Source organism: Tiliqua scincoides, chromosome 1, assembly GCF_035046505.1.
Source record: "Tiliqua scincoides isolate rTilSci1 chromosome 1, rTilSci1.hap2, whole genome shotgun sequence".
NCBI classification, from domain to species: Eukaryota; Metazoa; Chordata; class Lepidosauria; order Squamata; family Scincidae; genus Tiliqua; species Tiliqua scincoides.
In genome coordinates, this window is record NC_089821.1 from 27,293,055 (window position 1) to 27,321,019 (window position 27,965).

The window sequence follows — 27,965 nt, forward strand, 5'->3', positions numbered from 1 at the left end:
TGTACTTTTAACACGCTACCATGTATATTCTTTTCATATGATAGTCAATGGGACTTACTCCTGGGTAAACGTGGGTAGGATTGCAGGCCTAGGATTGTTAAAACTCTTCCTGCTTGATGATGCCACTTCCGGTCATGACATCACTTCTGGTGGATCCTGACAGATTCTCATTCTAAAAAGTGGGTGCCGGTTCTAAAAGTTTGAGAACCACTGTGCTAGATGCTTTCACTGAAACCAGAACTTATAGGCTGGGCACACTCAAACTTGTCAGCAAGGTGATAAAGCAAGCAGGGACTGATTACAGGGCCAAATTAAGCCAAGCTTGGGGATCCTAAATTATGTCAAGCCTAAGAGACCCTATCCCATAACATCACCAAAAAAATTATTGTAACAGGAAAAATGAAGAAACTTGCATATATTCACTGGCAACAGAAACCCATTAAACAAATATTACACAAGCCTAATTGTATTATAAAGTACTTGTGAGTGAAAATATATTAGCAGCTTTATAATTTCTTAATTAGCATATATATAGGCTTATACCATAGTCTTCCGAGACTGAAGGTTGCCAACCATATATATAAACACTTAACCCACAGCAACACAAGAGCAAATACCCAAATCAGTGTTACTAAATGGAAGAGATATAACTTGTCCCTGTAACATGCCTGCCTGCATATCGCAGAACATTTAAAACATGCTCTTTCATGATGTTTCAAAAGCAAAGTTGTTTATTTTGTCCTCAAATGATAAGCTATGGAGAACATGGGACATGCTATTTGCACTCTTACATTAGCACCAGAACTCAAAATATGATATGGACAATTCTAACCTTGATGCTGTACAAATCCTGTATATCTTGGTTATACCAATAAAAATAACTGTAAGGCTGCAGTCCTAAACACATGAACCTGGGAGTGAGTTCCATTGAACAAAATGGTACTTCTGAGTAAACATGTCAGATTGTACTGTCAGAGAGTCATGTTTTCTAGTCTCTTATTTTCAATAGATTGTTAGGGCTGGATTTATGCACACGCTAAGTAAGCTACTGTTTAGAGCTTTACATTATGACAGGCCTCTAAATAAAAAAACTGCAAGTTTTAACATAATCTGTTTTCAGCTTCAGGCTATTTTGGAGGATACAGTATTTGGACTCACCACAATCTAGTTTCAGAACTTGGTTTGGGACAAAACAGCCTTTGTCACCAAGTAGATGAACTGTTCTAGGAAATGGGCCATGAATTTCTTGGTATTCCTGGACATCTCAGTAGCCTTCCCTACAATTGATTATGGTAACCTACTGTGCTGCCTGCAAGGATTAGAGACTGAGGACATTACAATTCAATATTTCTATCCCTACCTGACTCAGGTAGGCACCCCCCAGAAGACATCTCCAATCCTTTGGAAATTATCACGGGGGCAGCACAGATATCCATTTTATCGCCCATCCTATGCAACATTTGCAGGAAGCAACTGGAAGATGTCATATAAAGATTTGGGGTAAGAAGTATTGACATGATGACATTACCCAATTACATCCAATTCTTTCTTTGGATACCAAAGAAAGGTAGTGGAATCCCTGATTTTTGCTTAGAAGTAATGATGGGCAGAATAAGGGTTAATGAACTGAAACATAAGCCAGATAAGATGGAGATGCTGATGGCAGGCAGCCCAGCAGACCTGAAAATAGATGTTATGTCTGGATGCTGTCGTGCTCTCCCTGAAGTTGCAGCTGGAGAGTTATTTGTTTGCTACAGCACTGACAAGAGCACTTTTTCTCGCTACGCGTGGTACACCTCTGGTAAGAAATAAGAATCTTGTTGCCATAGTTCTTGCCATGGAAACCTTTTGCTTGAGTTACCTAAGGAGGGCTCTTTATTGGGCTGCTTTTAAAGATACTGTAGAAACTTCAGCTGGTCCAGAATGTGGCAGCTACTGTTCAGAACTTGCCAAAGGGATAATCTAATCCTTAAGTAATTGCAGAGATTGCCAGTTTGTTTTTGGACTTTGTCCAAAGTTTTGGTGATGACTTAAAGTTCTAATCAATCTGAGGCTAGGATATCTTATGAAGTGCCTCCTCAGTGTTTAAAGATCTACTGAGAAGGCTTTATAGTCTGTTTCTTGGGTTTTCTTATCTGCATTACCCTGTTCTTTGAATTGCCATTCTAGAAAAGCCTCTCTTCCTGACTCCTTGTTGAATTTTTAAAGGCTTGTAAAATCATTTCTTTTCCACAAAGCTTTGGGATCAAAATTAGAATGCCGGACTTTTGATCTACTGTTCTGTCTGTGAATTTCAATGTTCTTTTCACTGTTCTACTTTTAAAAAAAAATTTCATTTTATTGTGTAGTGTGGATGTTATACAGTGAGCCACTTTGAGGACATGCTTTCAGGCTAGGAGTTTGGGATATAAATGTGGGAATGAATGAATATCCTCACAAATTTATGAAAGGGTGGCCACAAACAGATTTATCCTACTTACCTGGTGCACTTTTCAGAAGATTTCAGGCTTCTTCTGCTACACCACACAGGTTTGTAAAATTTCATTTAGTTGAAAAAGTATAAGCCTTGAAGCATGAAATGTGTGTCAGATTCCAGAGACGATCACAGGAAAGCTACTACTACAGTTACCTGACTTCACTGTCAGATGGATTACAGATAAAATTATATATGATGAATTGACAGGAACAACCTGTGACTGAGAACTCATTTTTTATGACTGCATCTTTAAAATCTCTGTGTCTTATAAATAAAGTCACAGCATTGGAAATGATATTCTAGAATGAGTATGAAACTCTCAATAAGAGTAAGTCATAGAGTCAGATTTATGAAGTCAAGAATATCAATGTATAGGTTGTTACATTACAAATTTACAACCAGTATTGTAGTGTGCTTTGCAAACTGTTGATATAGTTTATGCCAGGGGTGCTCACACTTTTTTGGCTTGAGAGCTACTTTGAAACCCAGCAAGGCCTGGAGATCTACCAGAGTTTTTTTACAAGGTTCACGCCATCATAATATATAACATTTATGTGTACAATGTATGTTGGTGTACCTTGCATAACCGTATGAGCCAATATTGCACAACACAACATAATTAACTATAAACATTTTTTGTAATTACTTGAGTTTACTTTGATGACTTGCACTGAAGTGAATCAGCCAAGGATGCAATAAATAATAATAATAATAATAATAATAATAATAATAATAATAATAATAATAATAATAATAATAGGTATTGATATACTGCCTTTCTTGGTCTTTGTTCAAGACTTTATTCAAGGCGGTTTACATAGGCAGGCTTTATTTAAATCCCTTCTTAAATAGGGATTTTTACAATTTTGAAAGAAGGTTCTTTCTTTCAAGAACCACTACATTCAAGGTGTTTCATTCCAATCTGGCTTCAAATTCTGGCCTCCATCCTCCCACGCTCAGAGCAGATGGAATAGCTCTGCTTCAGCTTGTCAGCTGCTTCAAGGTTGTGCGGTGCCGGTGACCTCGAACTGGCGATCTTGTGGATGTTATCTTCAGGCAGACGGAGGCTCTACCCTCTAGACCAGACCTCTTGCCCGTCCAGACAGTAGCTGCTGACAGCCAGCCTCAAGCACACTTCCAAATGTTCATCAGTCATGGTGGAACAGTACTTGAACTTAATGATCTTCATGTAGGAAAAGGCTGACTCACATAAATAAGTGGAGCCCTTCCTGCCTCAGGTGCTCTTATATCCCTGAAGGCCCTATTGCCTTCAAGTGGCTGCAGCTGTGCAGCACACTCTGCTGGATGCCCAGGCCTTACCCTTAAAGGGGCCAAAGCTGACACCACATCTACCTCCTCACCAGATCTTCCTCAATTCCAATACAAGTGGGGGGGGGGGCAGATCTCCATATATACCAGTGCAAAAGCAGGGGAAAGGTGTGGGGGAGGGAAGATCTCTGTATAGACATCTCAGCAAGACCAGTGCAAAACCCCTTGCACACAGAACCAACAGATGGAAGTTGGGGGAGCAGATCTCCATACATACCAGTGCAAAAGCAGGGGAAAGGTATGGGGGAGGGAAGATCTCTGTATAGACATCACAGCAAGACCAGTGCAAAACCCCTTGCACACAGAACCAACAGATGGAAGTTGGGGGGAGGGCAGATCTCCATACATACCAGTGCAAAAGCAGGGGAAAGGTGTGGGGGAGGGAAGATCTCTGTATAGACATCACAGCAAGACCAGTGCAAAACCCCTTGCACACAGAACCAACAGATGGAAGTGGGGGGGCAGATCTCCATACATAACAGTGCAAAAACAGGGGAAAGGTAAGTCAGCCCCAGTAGAGTCAATGGGGCTCACTCCCAGGGATGCGTGGACGGGAGAGAAGCCTGCCAGCAGCTCCTCTCCCAAGGAGGAGCCTGCCAGGTGCTCACTCCCTGGGCTCACTCCCTAGGCTCCCTGGACTCACTCCCTAGGCCCACAAGCCTGCCAGGGGCTCACTCCTAGGGATGCGTGGACGGGAGAGAAGCCTTCTATCAACTCATTTCGCCTCGAGATCGACTGGTAGCTCGCGATCGACATAATGAGCACCCCTGGTTTATGCTATAAATATTTTTAGACTACCATTGCCCACAATTTAAGAGTCATCAAGGCAGTTTTCAGTTTTCATAGAACAACAAAATTTCATGTAAAACAAAAAAAGGCCAAAGAACAAAAAGAAGCATAGGAGCCAGTCAGGCTTCTTGGGGAGGGAATTTCATAATCATAGAGCCACAACTGAAAAGGATTTGTCAGATGACCCCGCAAACCATGCCTCCCAAGGCAGTAGGATGCAAAACAGGGCCCTGGATGATGAATGTAAAGGACAGGTTTTTGTGGAGGAGAAAGTTCTTGGGTGGGGGCAATTTGGATTGGAACTACAGTAAAGGCAAAGTTTTAAAGCTAGGCTTACCCCTTTGGTCTTGTTCCAGACTGGGTCCCAACTCATATTCTGTTTACAAAAGGAGTGGATCACTGTAGTGAACCTGCTTTCTTCAGGAAGGAACCTAGCTAGCACATCAGCCAAAGCTGGGCAAAAGCACTTCTGGCCACAGCCACCGCCTGAATCTCCAGGTTCAAGGCTGAACTCCTTGATTATGAACCTGCTCCTTCATGCAACTGACAAGTGCAATCCTGTCTAGAACAGGCTGTAAACCTGACCCTGAATAACCTGATTTACTGACCACCAGAATCTCTATCTTGCCTGGATTGTTTCAGTTTATTAACTTAGATCCAGATGTTTATAGCGGTCAGACACTAGTTCAGAATCTCCACGGCGTCCCTGATACCAGATGGAAAAGAGAGGCAGAACTAAGTGTTACCAGTATACTGATGACACTGAATTCCAACCCCAACCCCAGTCTGGATAATGTCTCCCAGTGGCTCCATAGCTGTTAAATAGCATGGGGAGGGGGGAGTCATTTTGTATCTCATTGGTGGCATCCGGGCAACACACACCCAGGAACAGGACAATACAAGACCTCCCAAAGTATACCAAGTGCTGCCCCCCTTACCCAGTGATGTGCCATCCTCTGCTCCTCCCACTCTCCAAAGCTCCAGTTCAGCACTCTCACAGAAACAAGAATGTATAATCCTTAATCTTACCTGCCCAGTTTTCTACCTGTAACAAGAACGTGTTGATAGCAAACTGTTGAAATTTTGCATGAAGACCATCAATAGGCTTCTTGTAGCTATTCCTTCAGAATAGTATTTGCTGCTCCTTTTCCAACTAACAAGTTGTGACAGACTCTTCGATTAGAAAAAGGCAGAATCAAAACGTTCCTCCCTAAATTGCTTACGTAACACTAAGACAGACAGCTTTGCTCAGAGTAGAAACATGCCACTTTTATTTGTTCAGATCATGTGGGCACTCGTCTGGGAAAAGGATCAATAACCAGTCTGAATATTCTGGCAAAGCCAATCACCAGGAGAATTGTATGGAAATATTCAAGCAGATGGTTGCTGCAACAAATTCCTGAAATGTTTTTCGAGAAAGACCACAGGGACTTTGCAGTTGACTTACTGACAGTTAGTTTATAACATGCAGACTATTCACAATATCCCACTGAGGCAGCAGTACTGAAAAACATTACATTATTCATGGTACCCCACTAGAACAGAACCTTTCAAATCAATGAAATGAAGAACTTATTATCAGAAGAATCATAGATATGACAGGTATCATGATAGCCATCTAACAACTACTACAATGTAATGTCTATTCAGGGCCAACAATGAGAAGGCATTGTACAAATAACTAATAATTTAAACTGTGGTAGTTATTTGGAAAGTGATGGAGGGTTAAGGAAACTGGAAAAATGTGAAGGTACAAGTTGAGGGGGAGAGGAGTTCTTGTAGTTTTAAAGAGAAGAATCACTTAAAAATTACGAAAAATAGGTTTAAAGCAGGTAGTGTGACCTGTTCTGATGCAACAGCAGTAAGCCAAACTTTAATAGAAGTTTAAAGTCAATAGAAGCTCATTCAGGTTCCAAAGAGAGATATTCTGTAATGTCCCTAAGTAACCTGTGCCATTGTGCAAGCATAGGATTGCCCTGTGCTGCAACCAGAACCAAGTGTTTCTGGTTCAAAGAAGTGGAACACAGGAAACTGACATAAAGTGAGTCAGACATTGGCCAATCTAGCTCAGTATCGTCAATACAGAACTTACTGCCAGTGGGTCTCCAAGGTTTCAGACAGGACTTTTTTCTCTGTCCTACCTGGAGATGCCAGAGTTTGATGCTCTTTCATGGAGCTACAGTCCATTTGTTGAATGGCATTTCTATGACAGCAAGTTGTTGTCCTTCATTGGGAAGAAAACGTGTCCACGTAAAAAGCTGGCAGGCCTGTCTGTATATCATTAGAGTTGCCTACTGATGCTTGTTAATTAGTCACCCAGCTTTTAATAGAATGATTGATAAATCAATTCATTGTAAATAACTTTGCATAGTTCTAAAGCTTCATTGGCTCCTTTCAGAACATATTAAAGGAAGAGCATAATTTTTTCATTAAGCCTGAAATAATCCTATCCAATTTTCCAGCACTAGTGTAGCTGCAATGCAGCCCCAAGGTAAGCTAACAAATGTTCCCACACCTTAAGGAGGCCTCTGGGACTGCTGCCCCACCATAAGATGCAGTGCATGCCCCATTGGCACAGCTGCACCGGCACTGGAAAACTGGATAGGATTGGGCCCTAAACTATTTAATAAAGAGGAGTAACCCCTGATTGTTGCAAGAAAATACCATCATTTATATGTCATATTATGACAACAAACCAGAGCCATAATGGCTTTATACAAGGTAGCTGCTATTCATATACAAGCTGGGCTGGAAGGAAAAGACATCTTGGTGTTTCGAGGCTCGTTTTCACAAACTGTTTAGTTTTCTATGTCTTTCTTGGTGTTTTGGGACTCATATTTGGCACAAAGAAGATCAATCCAGTGTATCTGTGTGGGTTAAACAGCAGTGTGCCTTTCAGTTCTATGTACACCTGGAGAAGGATGTCATTAGACCAATTGATTGGACACTTAAAACTTTAAATGATTTTCCTATCAATTAAACTGATTAAAACTTGCAGTCAAATGAGCCTTTGGCTGATTTCAGTCTGTGTATTAAGCCACTCATCTCCACCACTTCCTAACATCATGACATTCATTTTCAATTGATTACTCAAGATTACTTAAAGATAAGTCCCATCTATTTTTATAACACCTTCCATGCACAATACATGGGATGCAATGTGATGGGGGGGCGACGACAACTATGACAACACTTCAGTATGGTATAGCTAGCAGCGATTTTGTGAGACAATCTACAACCAGTTAAATCAAATTTCTTCTGCCATAGTAATCTGAAGACAGAGAGATCTGCTAAATGTCTTAGGAAATTTGCTTGGATTCAACAACGAATACAGAATAGTTCTATCACTTACTTGATCATGTAGAGAAGTACTGAAGCAGACAGCACCAGTTGTCTTGTTTTGCCTTGTTTCTCACACCATTCTTCATCTGGAAGTTGCAACTTTGATGGAAATGAGAAAGAAATCAGGTACTCCAATGATGCCTCTACCTGAACACTAGCGAAACTGCAAATGTTGCAATACCTGGAGAACACTGCCAGGTGTGGACAGGGAAAAGACTCAGGTGTCTGTGTGATTAAATTATCAAGGCCAAGTTGCTTGATTAAATAACCAGAAATTATATAAAGGAAAGTGTATGGGAGGTGAGCAATTAAAATCTTGTTTCCAGGAACTGCAGATTTATAGAGCCAGTTATATCATACATGCATAAATAGCTTTGTGAAAAGTCATACATCTGTCCATCTGTGGTCACTGACTTTTAATTAAGACTCCAAAAGCACTCACCTGATTTGTACCAACATAGTATCATTCAAGATTTATTGTATATGCACAATACATTTATGGCCTACAGAACAATTCTCTGCATGTTTACTCAGAAGTAAGCTCCCACATGCACACACAACGCAACTTGCTCCCAATAACTGTGCATAGGATTCCAGCAGTCACCCATGGAATTTTCCCAGAGTTGGGCAAGGCTTCTTCCAAGCCAGCCTGATAGAATATTGTGTTGGGAAATGTGATTGCTCTGATAAATAAAAGGTGTGACCTTCCTCTAGGCCTGTGGGATCTGAGGCCTCTTGCTATCAGTTCTGCTTTAACCCGTTTTTACCCAGCCCACAGTTGTACACATTTGGGCCCTGTTGCATATATGCAACATTGGGCAGAAATCACTTAAAGCCATGATGAGAGCTGTGATGCTGTTCTACTAGGGCAGGGTTAATTCCTAAGAGCCCAATCCTATCCCCCACCATCTTCCTCTATACAGCTGTGATGACAGAGCATGTGCTGTATGCAGTGGGGGGCTACCAAACAGCCTGGGACAAGTAAGTAAAACTTACTTTCTTACTTACTTCTCCATAGGCTACTGGGCCATCAATGGGCCTCCTCAGACCTATGCCAGCTCCTTTGCTCCTGTTGGCCTACAGCAAAATTAGGAGAAGAGTGTTAACCTAGCCTTTTCTCTGCCATTCTAGTTTTCTCAATGTGGACTTTTTTTATATTTGCACAAAACAGCATTCAATCATATTAGTCCCACCTGCAAGTTGAAGAAGTGCTGCCCAGATACAACTAACATATCTGCTATTTGTAAGAAATGGGCCTTGGGCTTTTATGACCCACTTGCCTATAGGGTCCTCTCTGTCTATTGCTTAATGCAGGGTCCTGACCCTCTGCCTCTATCTTGGTTTGAGACACAGATTACTAGGTTAGAGAGGCTATAGAAGAATTTGCCTTTCTTCTAGCAACTTCCTATATTGCCTTATATCCATAATGCCTGCCTCATCACTTGAGCAGGGGTCGCCCACCTTTCAAAATCCCATTTACCTCAGAGGGTCTTACTTGACCACTCTAAAAATTGAGTGTTGGGAGAGTTAGGACAGACAAAAGAAAATATTTCTTTACTCAGCGTGTGGTTGGTCTGTGGAACTCTTTGCCACAGGATGTGGTAATGGCGACTGGCCTGGACGCCTTTAAAAGGGGATTGGACAAGTTTCTGGAGGAAAAATCCATTACGGGGTACAAGCCATGATGTGTATGCGCAACCTCCTGATTTTAGAAATGGGTTGTGTCAGAATGCCAGATGCAAGGGAGGGCACCAGGATGCAGGTCTCTTGTTATCAGGTGTGCTCCCTGGGGCATTTGGTGGGCCACTGTGAGATACAGGAAGCTGGACTAGATGGGCCTATGGCCTGATCCAGTGGGGCTGTTCTTATGTTCTTATGTACTCCCAGGTAAGTATGTATAGGATTGCAGTCTTTGCCTATCATCCTATGTACCCTTTCCTGAGGCTGTAATTGAAGAAGATGCAAGATCATTTCTCCAAAACAAGAAGTAACAGAACTGCTTGATTTTGCACTGGTTTAAATCCCATGTTATACTGTGTATCTTAAGCCTCTTATCCAGTGGGGGTGGGGGGTGGGTGTAGGCCACACTGGGTGACACGCATGGGGGGGGGGAGTGACACCACTACTCACCAAAATTTTTAAAATCTTGGTATTTTTTAATAATACCATCATGTTATATATCAATCAATGCATATTTTCATGCAGAATGCAATGAAACAAACTGTGTTGAAATATCTTCTATTAAAAGTTATAGCCAGAAAACCAGCAGGGGCAGGGCGATGGTACGTCACCATACCCACCATCCAGGGCATTGCCCCACCCATTGCATGGGAGGAGATCCATCAGGTATGACACGCTGGTCTCTCACACCAGGTGATGCAAAGCCTAGTGACACCACTGCTCTTATCCCATCCCTAACCCCACCCTACCTTTGCATTTTAAAAATAAAAAGTAGATCTAATATAAATATCCATATATTGGGACACAAATGTCAGGCACACACAAAAAATGGGGGAGCAAATGTCCAGGGACATCAATGACTGGAACGCATTTGGCCGGGACACAGTTGTCCACGATGCAATGGCCCTGTCACTGTTTTGGACCTGGAATGTACGGGAAGTGGCATAGCTAAGGGGTTACAGGGGGTAGCAATTTCACCGGGCAACAAGCTTTAGGGAGGCAACAAGCTGAGCTTGACACTAGTGTCCAAAATTGTGAAAACCTTGATATGTATGAATAATACCATCATGTTATATATCATTGGAAAGATAATTTAATGCAGAATGCAACAAAACATTGGAATATCTGTATTCTATCAAAAGTTATGGCCAATTAACCATAAAAAGAAAACACAACTACCTAATGGAACAAAACATGGATTTCTTTAACTCAAAACTGACCTTTGAGAGTGATTGTTTTGAGAGCCAATGAGATGTTATTATGATACAACATGGAACCAATTAGGTGTTAATATGAGTCAGCTCTCATTTCCATGTATCATAATACAGTTGCCCTGCTATCTGGGTAAAGAGGCACTTTTTCAAGTGATGCTCCTCTTATATTTAACAAGGGGAGAATATCCATCCCTCCTCACTCCAGCACAGTGTGTCTAACAAATGAGGGGGATACTTTTTATTTATTTTTGTGCAGTGCAATCCTATCTTGAGCTGGAACAGGCAGCCTTCGCTGCATCCAGTGCATGATAGGCGACCAAAGTGGCTTAGCCAGAGGTAAGGGGGAACTCTTCCCCTTACCGCTGGGTAAACCACAGCAGCTCCAGTGGGTCTCCTCAGACTTGCGCCACCTCCGGAGGTGGTTCTCACACTGCTTGGGAACAGGGGCTAGGATCCGGCATATCTGCTGGGTCCCAGCTCCGCGTCCCATTTCCCACCTGCCTGCCGCCGGAACGGCCCTCCACCCACTCTCCCCGTCCCGGAACGCCTCCCTCCTGTCTCCTCCCTGCTGACCCCAGATCCTTGCGTTGGCCGATGCAAGCCTCCCTACCTGAGTCAGTGTGGAGGCCGACCCAATTGACTCTAGAGGAGGTGCAAACATGCTTTATGGCGCGTTTGTGACCCTCCTGGGCTGGCACAAGTTCCTTAATTTATGGAGCAATCCAAATTCACCCTTGGGCTGGCACAAGACCCAGCCCAATTTGGATTGCTCCATAAATTAATTAAATTTGATTTTGTCTTGGAGACAGGGAGCTACAAAATCTTCTTTGACCCCAGGTAGCAGATAGATGCCTTAGCTATCCCACTGGCTGGGGGGGGGGGAGTGAAACAGCAGAGCAAGTGGGTGGTGAGCTGTTGGGGGGAAGCAGCGGGTTTTCCCCCAATTTTCACTTTTTAAAAGCTCAGATGTGATGACACTTCCGGTTGCAACATTACTTCCAGGACATCACTTTGAGCTTAGCACCAGGTTACACAATTATTAGCTATGCCACTGTGTATGGGAATGGATGGAGACACTGAAAAAATGTGCAGCTGTATGAGACATTGCATATGGTGCTTTGGATTGTGGCCAAAATATTTATATGACTTTTTCGTTCCTCAAACTTTATAACCTACCTATCTGATTTTCACATTTCTGGTTTTTTTTATTATTATTATCAATAATAATGGATTCAGATACCACATAGTATGTTCAGCAGGCCGTCTCTCCTCCTTTTGTGAACATCTTCTATGTCATGCTATGGGACAGAGTTAGGACTTAAAAGCGGTTCATGCATTAAGCTATGCCTAGGTATTGAATGCAACATATTTGGGTATAGCAATTTGTACCCATACATTCGTAATTGCTTGTATTAATTACCTGTACACTGAAAGTACATATATAGTTTGTACCCCTACATCATTCTGTTTGGATGACTGTAGCCGGGTTCATTTGTACAAATCAATAATCCATGTACTCAGTGGTGTAACTAGGATTCATGTCACCAGGTGCGGGAGGCCTGCGCATCACCCCATGCAGTGGGCGGGGCAACACCCCAGGTGGTGGGCGTAGTGATGTACCATTGCCCCGCCCCCATTGGTTTTTGACTTTGCCTTTTCTTAGAACACAGATATTTCAATGTGGTTTGTTTCATTGCACTCTGCATGAAATTACGCATTGATTGATATATAACATGATGGTATTATTCCTGCAAACTCTGATTTTAGTGATTTTGAAAACTTGTAGAGTCTCTCTCTCTCTCTCTCTCTCTCTCTCTCTCTCACACACACACACACACACACACACACACACCCACCCACCCACCCACCCACCCGTGTCAACTTACTAACACCTTATTGCAGCAGTTCTCAAACTTTTAGCACTGGGACTCACTTTTTAGAATGACAGTCTGTCCAGGACCCATTGGAAGTGATGTCATGGCCAGAAGTGACATCATCAAGCAAATGAAAATAAAGAATTAGAAATAATTAAATTAAAATAAAAGAAATAATTAAATAAGGGGGAGCCAGTCCTGTTCCACCAAGTGAATCTACTCTGAAGTAAGTCCTATTGTGGTCAATGGGGCTAACTCTCAGGAAAGTGTGGGTAGGATTGCAGCCTGTGAGCCCAATCCTATGCATGTCTACTCTGAAGTAAGTCCCATAGTGGTCAATGGAGCTTACTCTTTAGTCTGCCTACAATAACACCCCCCCCCAAAAAAAAAAAAAAGAATCAGTGAGATTTCCAGCCTTCCCAATGCCCAGTTTAAAGTTCTTCTATTTCAGGCACATCAGAATAAAGACCCTCCTGGCTTTGCAAGTGCCAAATAGAAGACTTTCCCCTTACTATTCAAGCCTCTTTTTTTGTCCTTTTTAGTTGGACATTGAAGCTGCCTTCTGGAACATATGTTGAGCTCCAGTTCAATGGGATCAGGAGCATTCTGGTGTCCTCACATTCCCCTTTGCCTGACCACCAGCCAAGGCTTATCTGTCAACTCATGAGTAAACACCACTGTGAGGCTGCTTCGCTTTCCTTAGGGCTGGGAGGGGGGGACCTCCTCCCTTTTGTGTTTTGGGGGCTACAGCCATTGGATCAGGACCATTCTGATGTCCTTGGAGTCCCCTCAGCCTGCCCCGGGTCCTCGCAGTCCTTGCCTGAAGTAAGGCAAGTTCGCCTACTCACAAGTAAACTCAGCCACTTGGCTTCATTTCAGTTCAATAGATGCAGCTGGGAGGGAGGCAGAAACCTCCTCCTTGTGTTTTTGGGGGCTGCATTCATTGGATTAGGACCATTGTGGTGTCATTGGATTGTGTCATTGTGGGGTCAAGGGCTCAGCCTGCCCTTTCCGACGGACTATGGCAAGCACGCCTACTCACGAGTAAGCGCGCAATACAGCTCACTTTCACTTTCCATAGGGCTCCATGCATTTTTTCTTTCCGGTTTCTTGGCCATAACTTTTGAACGAAAGGAGCTATTTCAATTCTGTTTTTTGCATTATGTTCTCCTGGACATTCTGCATCCAACGGTGTGTGGCTTGATGGGCTAGCTCCGAAAGCCACAAAGCGCGTCCTCCCTCCACGTGTCACCCCCGCCCCCGCACATCACCTGGTGAGGCCTGCACCCCCCACACCCCGCTAGCAATGCCAGTGCATGTACTTATACACAAACATAAAGCATGTAAATCATTTTGTTAAGACTGATGTAAAGAATTGCTCAGTTTCACATTTTCCATCTTTTGGAAGTGTTAATCACCATGATTTTCATCTTAACTCCAGTTAATAGAAGTTTTGCTACAGTATTAAACCTCCTGCATGAACTCTGAATTATAAATTGCCTCTACTACAGACAAAGCAACCCCATCTCCAAACGTTATGAGGGTACATATATATGTACATTAAACAGTTTCTTTCCCTGGGGGCTGGGGATAAGAATAGGCCCTCAGTTTGGCTGTACTTGTCGTAAGAGGCGACTAAACAGCCACCGGGTAGATGGGACTCGTCAGCCTGGGAAGGCAGCTCATCTGAGAGAAGGAAAACTCTGATCCCAAACCTCCACTGCCTTGTGGCTACATCCAGTTATGGAAAAGGCTTCAGGAGTCAACCTCGATGCAAAATCCAGAGCCAGAGTCCCTGAGGCAGTTCATGGCTGAACACAGTCACGTTCTGGCAATTCCTGCGACGCCGCTGGAACCAACCGTATTGGCCTCTACCTTTCCATTGGACCATTTCAGCGACGTGGAGAGGGGGGATTTGCTGCATGGGTAACAGCCTATCCTCCATACCTGCTTTACCCAGGCTTCGCGCACTGGAGAGGACACTCTGTTCCAGAACCACCATTCAGAGCGCGATACCATAGTCTTCCGAGACTGATGGATGCCAACAACAAACAGTTTCTAAAAGGCATCCTGGTATATAGCAACAGTTGGAACATATGATCTGGTAGTCAAACTGTCTTTCAGGGAAGCTTGTCTGCCCCAACTAATCTTTCCTGATAGATCCCAAAGAAGTCCAAGGCTTACTAGAACGTAGTTTCATAATATTTGCTAATGTTTGCTAATGTTTGCCAGTGGAAAGAGATGCTGAACTTCAGGCTTCTCCAGCAATAACTACGTATTTGTTGTGCAAGTAATCAAATGAGTCAATCACATCAAGTATGGAGCCATATTTGCAATGTAATCACAAAGGGACGTTTGGTTTTACAGCTTGGGAGGGTGGTATTGCAAAGGTTGTAGAAATATGTTTTCCAGTATTGGGAACTCAAGTCAGTGACTTGAAAATGTGTGATTTTGGGTAATTATGCGACTCTTGAGTCATATGTGTGGAAGACTCTGAAAAAGACTCGAGTCAGGGCCCCCCTGACTTGGCACTCATCCCCACATGTGCTGACTCGAGTCTGCCTGTGTCAGGGTGTGCCTGCTTACTGTTTTTGCCATGTGGAAATCCTCATGGGACCATAATTCTGACCGGCAAGCAGCAGGGAGTTCCAGCTGGGAGGCAGAAAAGGGTTAATGTGAGCAGGAGCAGGGAGGTGAGACTGGGTTCTCTTTTCCTGTCTCTGATAGGAAGGAAGGAATGGATGATCATTGGCAAAGACATTCTCATATTTCCATTGGCTGAGGGAGGGCAGGAGGAGCCAGCATGGCTGACGGGAGGGGGCAACTCTCACTGAATGACCGGCCGCACTAGGACTACTTCTTAGTAGAGCTGCCAAGGAACAGGTCATCCTGGTAAGCCTCCCAGCTGCTGCTTGTGACCCTCCCCCCTCTCACTGCTTCTGTCCCGGCTCTCACTCAGTCCCTCCTACCCCCTCCCACCCTGTTTACAGATGGAAGGGGACAGCAGGGGAGTGAGTAAAGGGAACTCTTGACACACACACAGAACCCAGCAGCAGCCCCGTTTTCCCCACAGTTGGCTTTTTAAAGGGGGCAACTCAGCCCAGGGAGAGAGAGGAGGCAGGGGAGAAGTTCATAGGGATCATGCTTTGCATGGCATGGCTCTGTTGTTACCTGGGAGGGGGACCCTCATTGAATGAGTGGCTGTAGAGGGACTACTTCTGAGTAGAGCTGCAAGGATTGGGTTGTCCTGGTAAGCCTCCCAGCTGCTGCTCCTAACCCTCCTCCTTCCTTGTGCTGCTTCCATACCTCTCTCTTGCAGTCCTTTCCACCCCTCCTGCCCTCTTTACAGATGGGTGGGGACAGCAGGGAAGTGTTCAAAGAGAACTCAGACACACACAGAGTCCAGCAGTAGCCCTGATTTTTCTGTGGCAGGCTTTTAAAAGGGGGGGGGTGACTCGACTTGAGTCCTTTAGAGTCACTAAAGGGTGACTTTGCGACATGGAAAATGTCCCTGTTAGGACTCTTTTGCAAGTTGTGTCACAGGAGGTGGTGACTTGGCAACTCAAGTCAACTGTACTGGGTTTTTCCATCCTTGTTGTTTTCACCTACAATGGATACTTTCAGAGTCTACTTCTATTCTGTGGTCTAGACCAGGGGTGCCCAAACCCTGACCCTGGGGCCACTTGTGGCCCTCAGGGACTCCCAATCAGGCCCTGGGGAGTCCCCTGTCTCCAATGAGCTTCTGGCCCTCCGGAGACTTGCTGGAGCCCATGCTGGCCTGACGCAACTGCTCTCAGCGTGAGGGTGACTGTTTGACCTCTTGCATGAGCTGTGGAACAAGGGCTCCCTCCACTGCTTGCTGTTTCACGTCTGTGATGCAGCAGTGGCAGTGAAGGAAAGGCCAGCCTTGCTTTGTGCAAGGCCTTTCATAGGCCTTGAGCTATTACAAGATCTTCATTCATTCATATAAGTTCCATCTCTAATATATTCATATGTGTAAATTTATTCAAATTTAAAATGTAAATTAATTCTTTCCCCCCCCCCCCAGCCCCCAACATAGTGTCAGAGAGATGATGTGATCCTCCTGCCAAAAGATCTGGACACCCCTGATCTAGATCATTGATTTGTAGAATTGCAAACAATTCTGAAAGGTGGCTCTCCACAACATGAACGTTTTGCGCAAAGTACAGTATCTTTACCTCATGGAATGCCTCCAACTTATGGGGAGGTTGAGGGTGACTGTCCCCCCCCCCCCCATCAAACAAGTGATCTACATGTTTCCTGTGGTTAGCCCTTGGCTGACACACTTGCTCAATGTGACCTTCAGTACTGATGACAGGGATACCATCTAACGCACCATCGGGAGCAGGTGTGGAAGCCATCAGACCCCAGAGCAGGGCTCCAGCAATTTGGCACTAGCACTGCACAATTTGAAAACTGGCAACTTAAAATGGAATGCAGCTCCTGGATTGCTTCTGCACTAAACTCTTTAGTGTTGCTGAAGAATTCGTTTTTTAGTCTGAAGTAGAATGAAGGCAAAGGTATCACAACTCCAGTAATGCCATTTCTCAAGGCATTGTAATGTTTACACTCAAGGACGTTCTATTCAGTAAAAGACACTGGCATCTTCAATTAAAACATTTGCTGGTTGCAGGTTGACCTCATTATAGCTTCCTGTCAAAACTTTTAATTGTCCCTTGCATTGTCCTACTATTAGTTTCTTTTCCTGTGTGTGTGTGAAGGGGGGGGGGAGGCTTTAATTACTGGTTTCCCCTAATTACACAAGCCAACACCCATTTTGCTTCCTTAAACGTTAAACCAATTCCTGGGTATATTTGGGGCGCTGATTCCAAAAACGGCATCCATTTTGCCCTATCTCATCTAGTTTTGGAGACAAGGCATAGCCTCTTTAGTGAATGGTTCAAGCAGCTTCCTCATGAGGCAGCCTACACCATGGCTTTCTCATGAGGAAGCTGCTTGAACCATTCACTAATGAGGCTATACTATATCTCCAAAACTAGACATGATAGGGCAAAACGGATGCCATTTTTGGAATCGGCACCCCAAATTCATATCAAACCACCATAAAGTTTGGGAAAAACGTTTCTGACCCTCAATTTTGTAGGCCTGTGTTATTTTTAGTTTTTTAATAGTGGAAAAAGTGTTATTTCATCATTTTAAAAAGAGGAGGGGGGAGAGAGAATGGTCAATAAAATAGGAATCAATTAAGAGGCTTTACAATACTAAAGGCCCAATCCTACACAGTTGCAGTGTTGGTGCTGAGCTCCAGCGCTGGCACCGGGTGTTGCAAATGTGCTGTAAGGTGCGTCTGTGACACTTCGAGAGGAGGAGCTGCCGGTGCTAGACCCGTGTTCACCTGGCGCTGAGCCACAGCACCACTCGAAAGGCTAATTGGTGCTCCAGCCGTGCCAGCCAGCAGTGAGTAATATAGGGGAAGGGGGAAATGGGGAGTGGGCAGAATGGAATGGGAAAGGGCAGGGTGGGGGAGGAACTGGAGCAGGAGAGGGGTAGGTCCGGTGGAGCTCTGCTCTGTCAGATTCTGAACTCTGTGTCTGGCCTTCTGGAGTCTTTCAAGTCTGTGCTGGAAAAATAGCCAGCACAGACTGGAGAAGCCCCACTGCGGGGCTTGGGGCTTCCCCTGAGGAGACCTCTGGTGGCCTTGGCAGTGAAGCTGAATGCAGCAGTAGCCATTTTGGCGCTGCTGCACTTAGCAGTGCCTCCAGATTTAGGAATGGGCTGTCATTTCTGAGCTAGGATCAGCAGGAAGCAATACCAAGGCTTGAGCCTGCAAACAGGAAGTGTTTTTGTTCAAAGGAGCAAGAGCCTCGATAAACCTTCATAGTGCTTTTTTTGTCCCTAGTGGACAGGCTGGCGCAAGTTTGTCAATTTATTACAAAAGTCACACATCAGACCTCCCCATCCAAAATGGGAAGGCAACCAAGAAAACACTGGAATGCAATAGGATGAGAACAATGTTGTCTGGATGCTTCATAAAAAGTGAATGCACAAAGGTTGGCAATCCCAGTGAAAAAGGCTATTGTGAAGGCGATAAGTCTTCCCTATTCCCTTCACTATTGTGAAGACAATAAGTACCGCCCATTCTCAGATAGCTATGCATGGGAATCTTCTTGTCAGACAGCATGTCTCCTCACCACTGAGGACTTCTGACTTGCAGTCACCCAAACCAGATTGCAGTGGTCAGTTCTGAAGCTGATAGGATGCGAAACATTGCCTCTGGCACTACTCAGTTCTGTTCTCACTGGAAAAGGTGGAACCATTGCTTACAAAAGGTTTGTACAAAAGCATTCTCTAGAGCAGCCATTTTCAACCACTGTACCATGGCACACTGGTGTGCTACAAATGCTCCCCATGTGTGCTGCAGAAGGTTGGTGGAGAGTCATTTATTAATAGGACCATTGGGGGATATGAGTCCCCACCAACAGCATAGTGTGCTTCGTCAATTGTCCAAAAACCGATGGTGTGCCTTGACCATTTTAGTACTTTGTCAGTGTGTCATGAAACGATAAAGGTTGAAAATCTCTGCTCTAGCCTGATGCATAAAGAACAGGGTTCCCTTGTTTCATCCCCCCCCCCACATTTCCCTGCAATCCTGCAGGTGAAATGATTCCATTTAATCTAAAACATATTTTGTGTTCCTCTATAGCCCAACTCCACTGCTTTCTCCTAAATATTTATCTAGGATAGTCTGTGCTGTCAAACCCAGGAATGTCTCGAGATGGGAAATGGAGCTGTCTGGAGCGGGTCCCAGCATTTTTCTGGCAAATTAGTTCCAAATGAAACATTTACAGGCATAAATAAGATATTAGGGTATCAGGGAGGGGAGGAGACCACTCCATCTGTTGTCTGCTCCATCGAGCTGAGTCGAAAACTTGAAAATTGAAGAGAGCAAATAAAGAAAAAAAAAATACAGCTGAAATGATGCAGAAGGTTCGAAGTGCCAACTCAATCTCAGACCTGCCAGCAGGATGACTGTGAACCATGGAATAGGAGCACACTACCATTTATGGAAACATTTTCAGCCATATTTGGCCCTGTTGAAAGGATTTTAAAAAATGCTTCTAGGCCTCAAAACCCATTGTTATCCTGTTGACAAAGCACTTTCTCCAGCTGTGCAATACCACAGCACTGAGTCTCCCTCTTCAGCTCATTGCTGAATGGGGAGATTTCTTTAATAAGAATGGGGAGATTTCTTTAATAAATAAGCAAATACACCTCCGAACCAAACACTGACTGTTTGAACACACCCCACCTTACCTTCTCGGTGCTCAGCTTCCACGCTGATCTGATTAACAAAGTTAGCTGCAATGAAGATAGTTGTTTTTAAAAATGATTTTTAATAGAATGCAGTTTTGACGAGTCCGAATGCCTCTGCTTAATCCATTTAAAAACTGGCAATGAACATGCTTTCATCGCGGCCTCAAACAGTATTCCAGCCAGCGTGTATATATTATTTATTTGTTCAAAGATTTAACAGCCCGCCTTTTCAATCTCAGAAAAGGACCCTCAAGACAGGTTATAATTAAAAGCATGACATAAACAATCAATAATGAAAAAATTAAGGGCGCAATCCTGACTGCACCACATGTCCCTTGCACTGGCACAGGAGGGTCACAAAAGTGCTGTAAGGCACGTCTGCACCTCCTCGAGAGTCAACCGGGTCAACTCGGGCAGGAGGGGTTGTGTCAGTGGAGGGCAGGGAGGAGACGGAAGGGAGGCATTACTGGGTGTGAGGAGGACGGGTGGAGGGTGGTCCAGGGGGCGAGCAGGTGGGGAGTGGGAGGCGGGGCTGGAAATCAGCAGTTATGCCGGATCCCAATCCCGTTCCCCAAGCAGTGCGGAGCAGCTGCAAGTCACTCTGCTTTCCTCTGACTGATGCCACCTCTGGAGGTGGCGCAAGTCCAAGGAGACCCATTGGGGCTGTGGTGACTTACCCGGGGGTAAGGGGAAGAGTTTCCCTTTGCCTCTGGCTGAGCCACTTTGGGCCCCTATCTTGTGTTGGAAACAACACAGGCCTCCTGGCCTGACTGTTCCAGCACAAGACAAGATTAGGCTGCGCATCATTTAAAACAAAAGAAAGCCACATAATACTAAAACCATGCAATAGGAAGGAAATTAATTAACCAAAGGTCAGACTAAGCAAAACAAGGCTTTGGAGGCCCCCTTCCAAAACTCAGCAAAGTAGAAGCTGTTCATAACTGCAGTGGGAAGGCATTCCAGAGACCAGGCTCCACTACCAAGAAAGTCCTGTCATTGGTAACCACCAACCACACCTCCACTGGAAGCAGAACCTGCAACAGAGCCCCCAAAGATGTTCTCACAGGACAGGCAGATTCATGCAGGGTAGAGGGAAGAGGGAACAGGCCTTCTGGTATCTAAGTCCAGAGCTATAAAGAGCTCTTCCCCGGCCAGCCCTTGCCCTGAGCATATTTTAGCTCTTACTGAAATCAAGCATGTAGGAAAAAAGAGGGAGATTTTGTGTCTAGTGGCTGTTGACAGACCATTTTCTGTGGACTCTGACTCTTGACCCACTGGAATCTAGCTGGATTGCTCTCAAGTATTGCATAGGCCTTTACAAATCCACCTCTTCACACATCATGTATTTTCAGGCCATTCTATTGTGATGAAGTAAACTTTAAGAGGACACATTTCCACAGAGTTCTCCACAGCCATCTAGAGCAGAAGTGGACAGTACCTCAGACACATGACGTAAGAATCAGGACTATCCGGATAGGCCAGTTCCTAAATGGCAATATGTACCTGTCAAAAAGTTCTGAAATAATTTTTCACTCTTTTTCCAGAGAACAAGCTGAGAAGACATGCAAAAGAGATTTCCCTCAGAAACAGGAAACACATTCAGTTGGACCTAGATGGCCTCAACGCCTTGCACTGGTCAGGTAGCATGCTTTCAAGTTGCACAGAGAGTGGCTGGAGGTGTATACTGGGAGATATTTCATGTTTCAATTATTTCACTGCTGGGCTCAAACTAAAGTTCCAGGCATTACATGCTGGTTTTGAGCCTTTCATCCTTCTTTTCTGCTCTTCTCTGACATTCAGGCTATTAGCGGAGAAGGAGTGGCAATAAGATACAAGGAGTAGCAAAAGATACAGGTATCCTGTTGTCTTGCTTGCTCCCAGAGGCATCTGGTGGGCCACTGTGAGATACAGGAAGTTGGGAGTAGATGGATCCTTGGCCTGATTCAGCAGGGCTCTTATGCTTTTATGCATATGAGTGATAGGTAGAGGTCTTGAGTTGCTGTAATGAAGGTTCAATACTTTTGCCCTTAAGAAAATCAAACTGTAGAGTTCTTGCTGGAATGATGAAGCATAGATCACAACGTAATGGGCCTGTCTCTGCACAGAATGCCTAGATTAGTCAGATAGATTAGTCGGGGAGCAAGTTGAAGGTTATGCACCAATGAAAACCATCAGCCTGCATGTGCCCCAAGAGAACAAATTGAAGGTGATGTTGATGGAGGGGTGAGTTATGACGGGGATGGACAAATTACAGAAGCTGCCAGTCCAGTTACAGCAGCAAACATAGGAGCCAGATGTAAAGAACTGAAAGGAAGAAGAGAATGGGAGCTGTAAGCAGTTCTGAATAAGGCACCAGGGAACTGACATCAGTGATTCTGTCAGGGATAGGTTTGGCCCTTTATGCATTTCAGCCAGTCTGTAAAATCTCTTTCTAAAGTTAATTTTCAGTTCAGACTGTGGGTGGTGTCTTGGTGTTCTTAGTAATTTTAAAGGTCTGTATGAACTGACCAACATTGAATTTCACAGCTAGAAAGTGCCCAGCCACTACATTAAAAATTATAATGATAAAAACATTTGCAACATCACTATTAGATAATGTCCAATAGGTGCACACGACTAACAGAAAACACCATTCTGTATAGCAGTGTTTCTCAAACTGTGGGTTGGAACGCACTAGGTAGGTCGCCAGCCAATTTCAGGTGGGTCCCCATTCGTTTCAATATTTAATTTTTAATATATCAGACTTGATGCTACCATGGCATATGACTGCATTTGGGGAAATGTTACAGATCTGTACTTTTAACAGCTACTATGTATATTATTTTAATAATGATGGTAAATGGGACTTACTCCTGGGTAAGTGTGGGTAGGATTACAGCCTAGGATTGTTAAGAACTTCCCTGCTTGATGATGTCACTTCCAGTCATGACATCACTTCCGGTGGGTCCTGACAGATTCTCATTCTAAAAAGTGGTTCCCAGTGCTAAACATGTGAGAACCAATGCTGTATAGCAATTACAGTAGCCACAGATGTACTGCTTTGGGGGGAGTATTGCATCCAGGATAAAATACAGCACATATAGTCAAATCAAATGCACCAACAGCTAGTAAGTGTACATTTGTAAAATTCTGTAGTGGTTGAGTGGAAATGTCCTCATTAGTCTTCTTAATTTCAGCCTGCTTTGGACAAAAATTCTGTAGAAAAATCTCAGGCTATTCCAAACATTTTTAAGGAGGACAAGTAGAAGAGGTTTGATGATCAGAAGTCTTAGTGAAGACAACCCTGCTGGGCTGTTCATTTTTATTCCCTGAGTTTTCTGATAAGACGAGAAAATGCTACAGTGGGTGATTAGAGACCTAATCAAATTTACTCACATTGCAATTTAATTCATAATATAAGCTCAGTGGAAGCTCATCTGTAACCTAGGTTAGGTGAATCATGTCACAGCTTAAAGAGAGCGGGTCAAACTGGGATGTGAGATTTTTCCAGCTGTATGTCCACAAATAGCTCAGTAGGAAGTCCAAGGAAACAACTGGTCTCATAGTTTCCTGGGATTCTTGCCACTGGGTCAGAGGACTACAAAGATTGCACGCACAAGGCTACAAACCAAAAGGGGACATGGCCATCCTGCCTGGATCTTGGGTTGCTCTCTTTTCTTCACTGTTTAATCAAATAGAGCCAGTTGTGGAGTAGTAAATTTGAAGTGCAGGAACATGTTATACTACTCATTAAGCAATGCCCCATTAAGACTATTACAATGCTATAAATATAAATGCTATTAAATGGCCTAAGCCAGTGGTATTCAAACTGGGGCGTCGCAACGCCCCAGCATGTGGGTCCTGGCCTCTGCCCCCTTAAGGGGCAGGGGCAGCCAGGAGACGGGGAAGGCAGCAGTGCGATCTGCAGGATCGCGCCGCTCAGGGGGGCTGCAGGGGCTTGGGTGCACTTGCCCAAGCCTCCTGCAGCCTCCCAGGGGTGCGGGGAGCCCTGTGCAACTTTCGGCAGGGCTACCCAGGTCAGGAAAAGCGAAAGTGGAGCGATCGCGCCCTGCTCCACAAAACCGGAAGCGGAGCACAATCACTCCGCTTTCCCCTCTGATGGGGCTTTTGCAGAGGCAGAGCAGATAGCTCCACTCTCCCTTTCCCTGACCTGGGGTGCCCTGCAGGTGCTCACGCAGGGCTCCCCACACACAGGGACGGCTGCTGCAGGGACTGGTGAGTGCATCCCAGTCCCTGCAGCCCCCGAGCGATGCGATCCTGGGGAGATCCTGGGGATCGCATCGCTGCCTTCCCCCTGCCCCTGCCCCTGCTGCCTCCCCCCCCCGCCCCCGCCAAGACTTACTGTGGGTTTCAAACTCTTGGAGAGTTTGAAAACCGCAGGCCTAAGCCATTTCTGCCCAATGTTGCATATACGCAACAGGGATCAAATGTGTACACCTGTGGGCTAAGCAAAAATGGGTTAAGGCTATTATACATTAATATATATTATATATTATTATCTATTATGGCTATCTTAAGATCCCCATTAAGGCAAAAACAAAAAATCCACTTTCCATTTCTTCTTGTTCTACCACTTATTTTTATTTTGTACATTACCCTAGTTCATTTATAGCCCAACCCTAACCTGCACCAGTGAAGCAAGGCCAGCAGGGCAGCGCTGCATCTTAGCATGAACTGAGCAAGTTGGAAGGAACATTTGTCCCCTCATCCTGGGTAATGTCCCAGCCTGCTCAGCAGGGCAACTCAGAACTGAAGCTGTTAAATGGCTGGCGCAAGTCTGAGTTGCCTTGTGTCGGGTTTTCAAGCCTGGGATGGGGGATAGGATTTGGCATAAGCCTGCACTGCCAATTCCACTACCTCTCCCAGGACCCAATCCACCCATCCTCTCCCCATGCTGTCACACTCTCTCCATATCCACCCCCTCCCTTTCCTCTTCACAGGGCAGTTCTAACCTGCTCTGGCACACTTTCCCTCTTGCACTGGCACCAGTGGGATGGCACAGATCTACCCAGTGGCACTCCTAACTGTTAGGCCAGTGTTTCTCAAACTAGGTGGGTCACGAGCCAATTTCAGGTGGGTCCCAATTCATTTTAATATTTTATTTTTAATATACTAGACTTGATGCTACCCTGGTAAGTGACTGCATTTGGGGAAATGTTACAGACCCATACGTTTAACAGGCTACTATGAAGATGCATTTAATAATGATAGTCAATGGGACTTGACTATCAATACCACCGGGTAGATGGGACTCGTTCGCCTGGGAAGGCAGCTCATCTGAGAGAAGGAAAACTCTGATCCCAAACCTCCACTGCCTTGTGGCTACATCCAGTTATCGAAAAGGCTTCAGGAGTCAACCTTGAGGCAAAATCTGGAGCTGGAGTCTCTGAAGCAGTTCATGGCTGAACACAGTCACTTTCGGCAACTCCTGCGATGCCGCTGGAACCAACCATATTGGCTTCTGCTTTTCCATTGGACCATTTCAGCAACGTGGAGAGGGGGAATTTGCTGCATGGGTAACAGTCTATCCTCCATATCTACCTTACCCAGGCTTCGCGCACTGGAGATGACACTCTGTTCCAGAACCACCATTCAGAGTGCGATACCATAGTCTTCCAAGACTGAAGAATGCCAACAATCATGGGACTTACTCCTAGGTAAGTGTGGATAGGATTGGAGCCTAGGATTGCTAAAAAAATTTCCTGCTTGATGATGTCATTTCCAGTCATGACATCACTTCTGGTGGGTTCTGACAGATTCTCATTCTAAGAAGTGGGTCACAGTGCTAAAGAAGTGAGAACCACTGTTTTAGGCTTTCTTAATATGCTTTACGGCACATATGCTACAGCCTTGGCTGGCTCAGCAGTTGCTTTGCCAGCGCAACAGCTGGTTAAGATTGCACTGTTAGGCTGCAATCTTATAACACTCTCCTGGGAGTAGCCCCACTGAAGGTAATAGAAGTTACTTCTGAGTAGACAGTGCACAGGATCGTGCTATGCTTGCAGCGCAAAGATCTTGTTCCTTTATCCCAAAACTCTTAGAATGTGTTTTAGTAGTTTCAATCAAATGTATATGCATTGAAAAATGGAATTTAAAAATATCTCAGATAAATCTAAAATGTATATTAGGGCGCCAGCCTCTGCATATTTATTCAGAAGTAGGTCCTGCTGTATTCACCAGGTAAATATACACAAAATTGTAGCTTTAATGTAACTTATGCTAAATATTGTATCTCAGGCAGTCCTTGGGAAAGACAATGTTCCAGATCAGGGGTGCCCAAACCTCGGCCCTGGGGCTACTTGTGGCCCTCGAGGCCTCTCAATGCAGCCCTCAGGGAGCCCCCAGTCTCCAATGAGCCTCTGGCCCTCCGGAGATTTGTTGGAGTCCACACTGGCCCGATGCAACTGCTCTCAGCTTGCGGGAGACTGTTTGACCTCTGTGAGCTGTGGGCTCCCTCGACTGCTTGTTTCACAACTGTGATGCAGTAGCGGCAGCAAAGGAAAGGCCAGTCTTGTTTTGTGCAAGGCCTTTTATAGGCCTTGAGCTATTGCAAGACCTGTCACAAACATCACCCTTGGGGTAGGGAAGGACCAGGGGAGATTCCCAACTCAAACAACCCAAGTTTTATTCTCTAAATTACTAATAACCAACTTAATCCATCTTAAGGGGAAAGGCACTTGCCCCACCCCGTGACAAGACCTTCGTTCATTCATATAAGTTCATCTTTAATATATTCATTTATGAAAACTTATGTAAATTTATTCAAATTTTAAATGTAAATTAATTCTTTTTTTCCCCCGGCCCCCGACGTAGTGTCAGAGAGTCGATGTGGCCCTCCTGCCAAAAACGTTTGACACCCCTGTTCTAGATATTAACATATGCCCCAAGTCAAATTTCTCATTTTGCCACCTGCTGAGCCTGATGCCCTTTTTATACTAAGGTCCTTTGAAAGGAGTTTCAAGGCAGAACTTGGGCACTCCTGCTGACTGTAGCAGAACTTGGGCACTCCTTCTACTGTAGCAGAAGCTCAGAGCTCTACTTTCTTGTCCAGCCTCATAGACCTGCAAACATATTTCCCTTTCTAGACCTTATATATGGGACAGCAGATTTATTCTTTTTCTGATCCAAACGGTTCTACATAAATCAGTGATATAGCTAGAGGGTGTGTAAAGCTGTAAGTTCTGCAAGCACCTGAATGCGCCATGCAAGTGGCCCCTCCCCTTCAGAGCTATTCTCTGCGGGGGGGGGGGGAGCAAAACGGAGCCGTTTGCCTGAATATGCCTAAAATTTACTATTAAAGGATTTGTTTTTAAACCACTTCTTCTTGTTTGTCTTCTCATACAGGACAAGCTTCAGAACTGCTAAAGAAAGAACTCCAAAATGAAGATGTCATGGAGAACAAATGGGGGAGGGGGAATGAGAAGGATCATTTTCTGTAAGCATCTGCAAGCCCTCCTTACACAGTTTACACAAAACCCTCCAGCTCTTCCATTAGGAGACAGCGTGGGCTTTGCCCACTTGGACGGCAAGTCAAAACACCTGGAGCATCCTTGGCTGGTCACTTAAACACAAACATCCTCATTAGGATGAGACAAGCAAGATGTGTCGCATCAGGGCCTGTGTCAGAGGGAGTGGTGATGCCAAGTTTGATAAATATTTTTGTTATCTTACAATGAAAAATGACATGAAAGAAGGGTAAATCATTATTATCACCTTGTTTACAATTCCAAGAAAGGGCTCATTTACCTTATTTCAACTCCACAAGAGTTTGTATATTCAAAGGGCAAATCAAAGGATAAAGCAAACTAGGAATAAAGAGTTCTTTTTTGGCCTCTGTTAGTATGACTATGTAAAAAAAAAACCAAAAACTCTTTATAGCCTCAGATGGGCTGGTGTACACATTCCCAGAGCCATGTCTAAAGGCCAGACTTCCTTACGCAAAGCCATGGCTTCCCTTGACCTCAA

General features: G+C 44.5%; 1 long non-coding RNA gene across 1 annotated transcript; it reads left to right on the plus strand.

Moving 5' to 3' along the window:
• The first annotated feature begins 1,688 nt into the window (after positions 1-1,688).
• On the plus strand, positions 1,689-27,856 carry LOC136658404 (uncharacterized). Its single transcript, XR_010794788.1, has 4 exons — positions 1,689-1,801; positions 21,545-21,640; positions 25,551-25,657; positions 27,345-27,856. It is a non-coding gene; the product is annotated as an uncharacterized lncRNA (long non-coding RNA).
• Positions 27,857-27,965: the final 109 nt, after the last annotated feature.